A 10,385-nucleotide genomic window follows, 5' to 3' on the forward strand; every position below is an offset into this window, starting at 1 on the left:
GAGACACTTAGGCAATTATACTATTTTAAACTACATGTTTTAACGTTCCTAAATATAAGCTTTGTCACCTGTTTCAACAAATGGATAAAATAAATTTATATTCAGGAACATCTGTTTTGTTATAAATACACATAGGCTATAGGCTACAAACAGAGATTATTCTCTTAAGTAATCCAAACATATTGAAGGTCTGTGTAATGATGTCTAAAACCATGGGATATTAATTCAAGATCAAATTCTGGCTTAGTCACAACTATGAGTAATCCTGGTGACATTCCTTAAATATCTTGAGTGTTTTCTTCCTTAGTGTTTCTAAAGTATTGACGTTTTTTCCATTCATCTGTGACCATTGGCCCAACCCAAAGCTTAGAGGCAGAAATAACCATCACTTTAACAGGCTCCTAATGCTTAAGGAGAGGGACTTGTACCTGGCATAAGGGGCTGTTATCTATGGCACAGTGTCTGTAACCCATGGTCTGGTTTTCTTGTCACTTGCAATGGCTTCTACATGACTCTGCCTACAAAGTTGGTGTTTCTTCAACCCTCCTCTTCCACATGGCAATTCAAACCACATTCTTAGTAGCCTGAAATCTTGACAGTTAGTAGTCCCTGGAAAAGTCATTTATCTTACGTGGTAACGGATTCCAAAAGACATGGAAAGAAAGAGCTTCTGGACTATTAAGAGCTTTAATGAGAGATAAATACTTCTTTGCCATGTCCAGTGCATTTGCTGATTAAAAACATTCCAGTGGCTGAACATGTTAATAAGATACAGAATAGACCAAAAAATTTGAGGACAAGTGGCCAGGTCAGATTATAAAAGAGCATGTCTAACAGAATGCATGGCTCTGGCTTCGTTTATGACACAAAAAATATTGCATGGAATAATGATTTTTTTCTTTTTTCTTTTTTTTTGAGACAGGGTCAGCTTAGTTCAGTCTGATATTAAGCTCTATGTTAGCCCAGGTGGACTCTAGACTTGTAGCAATTGTCCTGAAATAGCCTCATGAGTGTTGGGATTGCAGGTATGCACCACCACACCGTGCTATTGATGACATAAAAGAGAATAAAAGAAGACATGAACTGACATAAAAATTTATCCAAATCATATTCTCAAATTTTAGTCACTGTTATTTATTGTCATTGGACAAATTTTCCTTCCTTTTTTATTTTTCTGTGATTTCTTAACGATATTTGTCAAAACATCATTAAGCTAACAGGAAAAAAAAAACTTTTCAAATATTATAATTGCTTTTCACTCATCAAAGAGTGAAATGGACAGAGTTTTCTCATCTCTGTTTTTCTGGTAAATCTGAATAAAGGGAGGATATTTCAGGTGTGTGAGTCACACTAGTACTTACATTGGCACTTACATTTTTACTTGTGTTGGCTTGCCACACATTGGGGAAGTAAAGCATTTTTTGTTTCCAGTTTGGTGCTAATGTACATGACTAATGCACTAATAAATATTGCAAGCAAATCAATTGTACTTCCTAACAGTAAGTGAACAGCAATAGCATTTTATGCAACATCATAAGAGATTGTGCACTAAACCTGAAAAGGGATGACTTTAACACTGATATTTCATTATTTTGGGGGATCTGTGCATCGCCCTTAATGTACAGTTAATGTAATTTGAGGTTGTGTATCTTTTTTATAGTCTCACTCTATATTCTCAATGTAACAAATTTAGATTGTGACTATAGCAGGAAATATTCAAGAATTCTGACCAGGATACCAAACACTTGGAAAATTGCATTCTTTGTGGGGAAAATATATAAATCCTATTTATTTTTCACTAGAATGTACACTGTATGCGAGTAATGTCTGACATATATTGGTTGCTTTTAAAAATTTATCTTATTCAGCTCATTGTTTCTGCAAGAGAAGCCTGGAGTTGCAAGCGCAAGAAAGGATAAACCCTAGAAATACTGGTTTTGGCTGTAAATGTACCGTGATTAATCATCTCAGGCCTCTATGTGCCCGCTGGCTTCTATATCCACCATCGTTTTCAAATGCTCAGCACCCTACAGAACCAATCTTATGAAGCAGGCTAAAAAGAATGAGTTCTGCTCAGAGGTTTCAAAACATATGCAAATGACATTTTCCATTCATTTTAAAGTTTGTGTAGTATAAACAACACTTCTTGCTCAGAAAAAAATCCACTAGTTACTTTACCACATAAAGGAAACAAATGTTTTTCCCTGTGACATGAAGATTTATTGGCATGTAGGGTAGCATCTCTGTCTATATATTCATTTGTAATTAACCGCTAAGTAAAAGACTTTCTTAAACTTCATATCATCATTTTTGAAAGAAATTGAACAGAGATGAAAAGAGTCACACTTCTATGCAAACATGGTGAATCTGCTGAGTTGTATGAAGCAAAGAGCACACAGCAGTGGAGGATGTGGAACACCTTAGTGAAGTCTTCCAGGATTGGAGTAGTATTTCATAATTTTTTGGAGTCAATAGAGGAGGAAAAGTCAGTTCCTGATAAGACACTAGAGAAAAAGTAGAGAAAACTACTGCGTTAGATGTCTGCAACTTTTGTCAGGGTCAAAGAAGAGCTGCATCAGAAGCACAGGTGGCCAGTGCCACTGGGAAAAATAATCATCACTCAGAAACGGATTAGTGTTGTTTGCAGCCACACTGTAGACTTAACAATGTGTTGTTAAATGTATTGTCTCCTCAAGAACACTGAGTTTTAGAGCCCGCAAAATAGCTAACTGGACCAAGCAACTGCTTAGACAAGCACAGCGACCAGCTTTCGATTCCTGGCAAAACATGCTGCACCAATCCACCCCCAGGTGCACTGAGCTGACCACTGACACTGTGTGTCATGGACATGCCTATATCCCTGTGCTGGGGAGGCTGAAAGCAGGAGGATTGGTACAAGTCTGAGCTGCGTGGTGTGACCCTGTACCAAATATATTTTTTTAAAAAAGACTGAGTTTTGTTTTGTCATTACCTTGAAAAATAAAAATAATAATAATCAACTTGGGTCTGCACTTCATTTGTTTTTTATTTTTAGAATTATGCATCTGTTGGAGTTTCAAAATTTCTGACTCAAGAAAAGTTGAGGAGAGTTCACTGGAAGAACTAAGCTACTTACGTACACTAACGTGCGCTGCACAGCACTTAGTCAGTGGTAGGGTGCAGGTGGGGCCCTGGCCCCACAAGACTGCAATGGACCTGAAGAGTTTTGATGATGTTGTAGCCACGGCAACACCTGACCCATGAGATTGCGAGGACGGCTGCGGGAATAGATGGGCTCTACGCCTGGTTTTAGGAAAGCACAGTCTATACCATTATGGATAGTACCTATTCCTGGATAAGATTATTAAACAACTGTGATGCCAGTTTATATACTTACTACATATTTTCTCATTAAATGAGATTATATGCCTTCTACATGAAATAAAAGTCACTAGGAAACAGAATGCTCTCAAGCTGACAGAAACCTTGTATGTCTCATGTGTACAGCTTTTTGATTGCAATAAACACCACAATGAGTGGCTTACCTGTATCCTTTCAGCCTGTATAAATGGAATCTATGATGTTACATACCAATGAAATTACTTAATGCTTTTCTCAGAGCGTTCTTAACAATGGGTCAATTACATGTGTATATGCACACAAATATATATGAAGTGGATAGGTACAGCCAGAGACAAATGTCTAGTCGTCTAGTGTGAAATATGTTCTTATTACATAGAAATTGTACAAAGATTTATATAATAAACTTTTATGTAGGTCCTCTAGTAAAGTTTATATAATACATATAAAATGGTACAAATGTAAATTTGCATATACTTATATAATATAAACATTTAAGTCAAACTGTAAACATTGTTTTTAGAGTTATGATGAAATTTACAATTATGTTGCAGAAATTTCTAAACATGATTGTCACATAATTCATAGGGACATTAGAGTTATTAGTAGTTAGAAAATAACATAATCCCCAAACCAAGAATAAAGTTCAGTACTGAGGCCCAAATGTAATCCAAAGAACACTCTGAAACACCCTGTGAAAGAAGAAGGACACAAATGAAGCTGGTTTTTAATCAATCTTCAAGGCCTTTGTTACAGACTAAACCTCCACCTTTCCCTTCACGTCATGTCCTTATTCTTTGGTATAATAATCCAAAGTGTTTTCATTGACAAAACAGTGAGGGAAATTTTGGAGACTAATCGTTATTTAGAACTCTGGGCCAGCTTGATCACCTTGCTTAGGATGCAAGAAAGACCTATTCACTAAACACTTCCAAAATAGGTTTGGGCTACATATTTTAGATATTACCTGTCTTGCTTTATTTCTCAGCCAATCAGCTGTATTGAAAAGCATTTTAAAATACGTTAATTGTACCTGTGGTGTTTGTGAAAAATGTGGTGTTCTAGGTAATTGTTAAAACGATTAAAGAACTGAAAACATGAAATGCAAAAAGAAAAATAAAAATGTTCACATAACAACACTTCTATAATTTAGCCTAAAGAGCTACACCTGTGGCTTGGATAGCACATTGTAGATAGGCGCAGATCGGGAGAGATAGAGCGAGGAGGGGAGGAACAGGGAGAGGCAGAGAGACAGACAGAGAGAGCCAATCATCTTCATAATGTCTGAACTTTTTGTAGTGTGTTTGATGATTGCTGGAAAATGTCTACTTTCACTCACCATTAGAAAATCTGTACTACAAAGTCTGACACAGTGTGATGGTCTAAGTGCTTATATCAGTGAATGAATTCATGAAGCGTCTGTCCATGTGTGTCCCCATAGCCCTCTACATATTGCGGTGATAACTCCCCCTCACATCTCAATGATAGAGTGGCAAAGGTTCATTTTCCTTCATTGTACATCGCTAATATGGTTTGGGTAAGAATCCTTTCATCTTCCTTGAGAGGATTCTGAAATTAAACCAACAAAAGAGCTAGTAATATCTGTCTTGTAAATTAACTGGTCAGAGAAAAGGATAACAGGTGCTAGGAACGTTCTATCAAACTTCCTTAGTCAAGGGGCAGGGGAGATAGCTCAGTAGAATAACCCCTTCCCTGGCAAGCACAAGGGTTTGATTCAATCCCAGGTTCTGTTAAAAAAAAAAAAAAAAAAAAAAGAAAGAAAAAAAAGAAAAGAAAAAACCTTCCTTAGTCAAATCATGTCACATGACCCAAACGAACCTTCAGGTGAAAAAGAAAGTGAAGAGCATATTTGCTGATGATAATACAAGTTCCATTTTTCAAGCAATAAAACTGAAAAACTAATCAAATCCAGCTAATAACATCTTGATCCTAAAAACAATTAGAAAGACATTTTAGGATTCATACCAACGCTGCCAACCTTCTGTTCCAGACACAAAAGCACCATGTGCTGACAATGAAATAAAAAGACAGGTTTTGCAGAAAACTGTGTGTAATCACTGGGGTGACAAGTAAATGTGTGACTTAGGCTTTCTTTAAAATTCATGGAAATAAATTATATGCTCACTTTTCACATTTTCTACAAATAAATAGTAGTGGAAATAGCAGCACTCCTAAAGTTCAAGTTTTGAAAGATTTTGAGGGGAAATAACACCCAGTTTGAGGTATTGAAAGCACATACTCAACAGGTAACATGTTTTTGTATATATATTTCAGAAAAACTACATCTTAATACTAAATACTTCCTAGTCACTAAAGTATGACAACTGGTGTGGACATCTTTAAAACTACTGTGCTTCTGACTTGTTAATAAAACTTTTCAGCCTTTGCCTGACTACAAGTGGTAGTGAATGAAAGTTAAAACAACTGGACCTCTTTATATCTGCAGCACTTGGCAGTCATTTTAGTATAAAATAATGTCATTGGTAAGAATGATATTAAAAGTGAATGCTAACAAATGTTTTGGGAGAATTTAATTTATATAAGACTCTAATGATTTTATGGCTTGCCGATTGGATCAAAATTAATTTTTGATGCCTTCATCTACTGGTAACAAACAACACTGGGCTAAATACTTTTCTGTGGAAGGGCCTCATCCTGAAAGGCTTTCACATGTCTCGCCTTTTACATCATGCTTTTTCTTCCATTTCAATCCCCACTGAGATGTCTTTTTGCACAGCACTTAACTGTATCAACTGTTGATTTGGTTATTTAGTAATGTGTGCCAGCTAGTACTATTCCCAGAGTAACCTATCTACCTATCTTCCATAAAATGTGTGTTTACTCTTCCCATGCTTAATAACACTAAGTGACAAAAGTTAGCAATTGTACAAAGAACTGCCACCACCACTATCCTACCTACTTCAAAAATTTATTCTTTATATTCATTAATTAGTAATAAATCCTGTTGAGACTTATGTGAATTGTCTTATTGTAAGAGAATAGAAATATGTTCCAAGCAGAGATCTATTATCTGTGATGTAGTGGTAAAAAAATAAGCAGTGTTCATATTAATAATTGACATTAAAATTTTATGTGTAGAAAATCTTTGAAAATTTAGCATTCTTTTTCTTCTGAAGTTGAGGAAAATAAGTATGTAAGCAGGACAGGATTTCTGGTTTTGTAGAGTTACATCACTAACTAGTATTGGCCTCTATTCTTTCATATATTTGTTTTTTTTCTGTATTTATAAGAGGTGACTGAAATTTCACTATTCAATTTTCTACTTCTATTATGATTATGCACCTTTGAGTTTCTGGCTCTTATTCAGTAAGACTATTTGCTCTTCATTTTGGGCAGGGTGACTCTCCTAATGTCATTTATTTTTTGCATTTTTTATCCTGAGTCCCACAAAGGTTTTTGTAGCTGGCAGTCTCCTTGTCCCTGAAGGTGTGTCACCTGCACATATTGTCTCCAGGGCATCACCCAAGCCCACTTGAATGTAACTGATGCAGCAGCATCTCTGCTGTTCAATATGAAGTACATCAAAATTTTAATCCTGTGTTGATCAAGATTTTTTAAATGACACAAACATCTTTTTTGACACCTGTTTACAGATTGGATGAGATCATAATGCAACTTTCAAAGGAAGTTGGTCATCTACGATTGATGATTTTACTTTATTCTAGTTGTGCTTCATGTAATGCGCTTCATCGTTATCATCATTTTAAAACCTTGCTGAGCGCCCACTGTGGCCCACACGCCAGAAATGTTATTTCTGATTGTATTAGTCAAGATTCTACAAAAGAAAGGGAAACAATGCGAAGTGTAAATACCTTACAATCAATGGAAAAAAAATATATATAGGGGCTGGTGACATAGCTCAGCAGTCTAAAGCACTTACTTATGCAAGCTTAGATAGGTGCAGGGACCACGGTTTGATCCCTAGCACTACATGCCACATCAACCATCAACCCCACCCTCAGTGTGGTCTGAGTGCGCCAATATAGATATAGATATAGATATAGATATAGATATAGATATAGATATAGATATAGATATAGATAGATAGATATATGTGAAAGAACAAGAAAAACTTTAGTTAAGGAATTGGCTCGTGCAATTATCAGGCCAGTACCTCTAACATTTGCAGCTTATCCTGGCAAACTGGAGGCCCCAAACAAGGCAGATGTTACATTTCAAATTTGAAAGTAATCTAGAAATCAAATTCCCTTTCTTCAGAGTAGTTCAGTTTCTTTCCTCTTAATTCCCTGAGGTTATTAGGTGAGCCCCATCCATAATTTGAAGTATAATATGTTTAACTCAGCGTACTGATGGAGCTATCACTGACATCTAAAAATACCTTCATAGTAGCATTCAGATTTTTGTGTTTAAACATCTAGGAGGTGGCAGAGCCCAGTGAAGTTTACATATATATTGAGTGAATACAATGAATGCTTTCATAAGCTGGTCTATGGATAGTCTTAAACCTTTTATTTTAGCTTGCTAGGAAGTATAATGCTCTGCATATTTTCTCATTTCACATGGCCTTCTGTGTTATTGTAAGACACATTTGATAAATGTGTAATATCCACTTTGGTTTGTCTATTTCTTGAACTTAATGAGAATTATTTGCTGCCAAGTCTACTGAAGTCAAAGTGATTATAATCAGCTCCAAGTTATATTCTGATTGCAATAAATAGATCAAATGTTCATTAATATTGAAGTCTGACTATCTGAGGAAATCTACTGTTCTTTGTTCACTTACTTTTATTAGCATTTGAAACATTTCAGGTAAGGCCTAATTAAACTACACTCAGCAAAACTGATTTTATGTGAAGAAAATGTCAAAAATTTAAAAAAATGTTCATGTTGAAGAGGAAAAGCAGCATCATAAGCAAAGAAGACTACAGCTGCCTAGGAAAACAGCCCCCTGGATCCTTCATTTATTCATTGCTAAATCACTGGACATAAAATTCTCCCTCACATGTATCTGCCTAAATGTCTTTAATTCTGGTTTCTCTCCAACTTCTTTTGTTTGATGTCAGACAATTAATTTATATTGGTAGGCTTATATCTGTGATTTTCTTTTATAAGAATGATGTTTAAATGTTTAATAGCTAATTTAAATTCAGCCTTGATGCTGAAGATTTAGCTTCCTGATAAAACACTCACCCAATACATGTGAGGCCTTTGATTCTATTCCCAGTACTTCAAATAAGAAAACAAACAAATTTTAAATACAACCAACATAAAGTCTGTTCCTTTGATCCACTTTACAATAACTCATGTGGGAAGCAATAATAAATATCCTGAAAAAATTCTATCAAATAAGTCCAATACATGTCTTAATTACTTTTATTGTTGCTGGAACAAATGTGCAACATACACAAGTTAATGAAGGAAAGATTTGTTTTCACTCACCGATTTTAGAGGTTTCTATCTGTGGTAGGCTGGCTCCAAGGCCGAGCACTGTGGCAGGAGGGTCATGGCCAAAGTAAAGCAATGTATGGCAAGACAGGCAGGAGCCAGCATAGATTTTCCTTCTTCTTTTCCTTTCTATTGACTCTAGACTGTAAGTACACTGGTTGGTTATACCCCTACATAGAGAGAGAGAGAGAGAGAGAGAGAGAGAGAGAGAGAGAGAGAGTATTCCTTATTTTTTTCAGTATCGGGGATTGAACTCAGGACCCTGTGCTTGCCAGGCAAGTGCTTATTGTACTGAGCTATTTCCCAGGCCAGGTATTCCCTATTCTTGATCCAGTTTCACAAAACCATTGTAGGGAGCTGCGTGCAGCCACGTCCTAGGATGGCGCCTGTTTCCGCCTTCCACCCCCTCAAGGGGTGAGCGCTCCTGGAGTAAACAACTCCATATATGGCCAAGGCTTGGGCTAATGCATTGCTTCCGCATACCTGGGCCAATGGGCAGTACACACGTGGCACCCCATGGTTGGAAGCCCTGGGACTTATAAGCTAAGAGCAGGGGCCTCGGGAGAGAGAAGACGGATGCAAGAGAACAAAAAAGAGCTGCGCAGAAAACCAACCAGTGGTCGCGTCGTTCTTGCAGGCAAGGCCTCGCGCGACAAACCATGACCCAGTCCCTCCCAAAAGCCCCAACTATAAACACAAGATATCTAGTTACAAGCGTATTATTCTATCCCTACTCCTAGAAGACTAATTCATGTCCCTTTTAGACATAATGAAATCAGCTCACCTGTAGGAGTTCACGAAGTCCTAACAGTTTCAGCATTGCTGAAATATAAGTACAACTTCTCTGACATGTAAGGCAAATTATTATCTGCAAATCACTTTAGAAATAAAGAGAGGGCCGGCTTGATAGCTCCGTGGAGTACAGTGCCTGCTTTGGCAGAGCACAGCGGCCAGTGTTTGATCCTCAGTGTGCCATGCCAGCCCCGCCCTTGGGGCGGGCTGAGAAGACGATTGAGCCTGGGCGTGGTGGCGTGCGCCTATAATCCGATGCTCGGGAGACGGAAAACAGGATCACTATGATGAGTCAGATCTATGTAGTGAGACCCTGTAGACCCTGTCCTAAATACAGAAAAAAAGAAAGAAACAAAGAAAGAAAGAAAGAAAGAAAGAAAGAAAGAAAGAAAGAAAGAAAGAAAGAGAAAGTTAAACACTGCCAACATACATTGATACAGAATAAACATGTACATTCTGAAATGCACAAATAGAGGATCAGAAAGAAATGGGAACAAAACAAGACCAAAGTCTCTCAGGGGAGGCGCTAAAGCCCACCACATCTGGGGAAACTGTGGCAGGATGTGAACTTCAAAGGGAGGAAGCAGCTCTGTCCTTTTTGCATAGATCTGTAGCCCTTGCAGTTAATCTGCTGGACGGACTTGCTCCCTCCTTGCAGCTTTCCTAAGATTATCCATGTTGCTGCCTTTTTTCTGGATTTTCCACTGTACTTTGGCTTCACACAAAGCCTCACACACTGACCTTCTGAGGGCACACTGTCAGGCCTCCTAGGCCTTCTTCTGAAATGTAGGTGGAAGTTGGATTTC

This window comes from Octodon degus, unplaced genomic scaffold, assembly GCF_000260255.1.
Source record: "Octodon degus isolate 3935 unplaced genomic scaffold, OctDeg1.0 scaffold00172, whole genome shotgun sequence".
Classification (NCBI taxonomy): Eukaryota; Metazoa; Chordata; class Mammalia; order Rodentia; family Octodontidae; genus Octodon; species Octodon degus.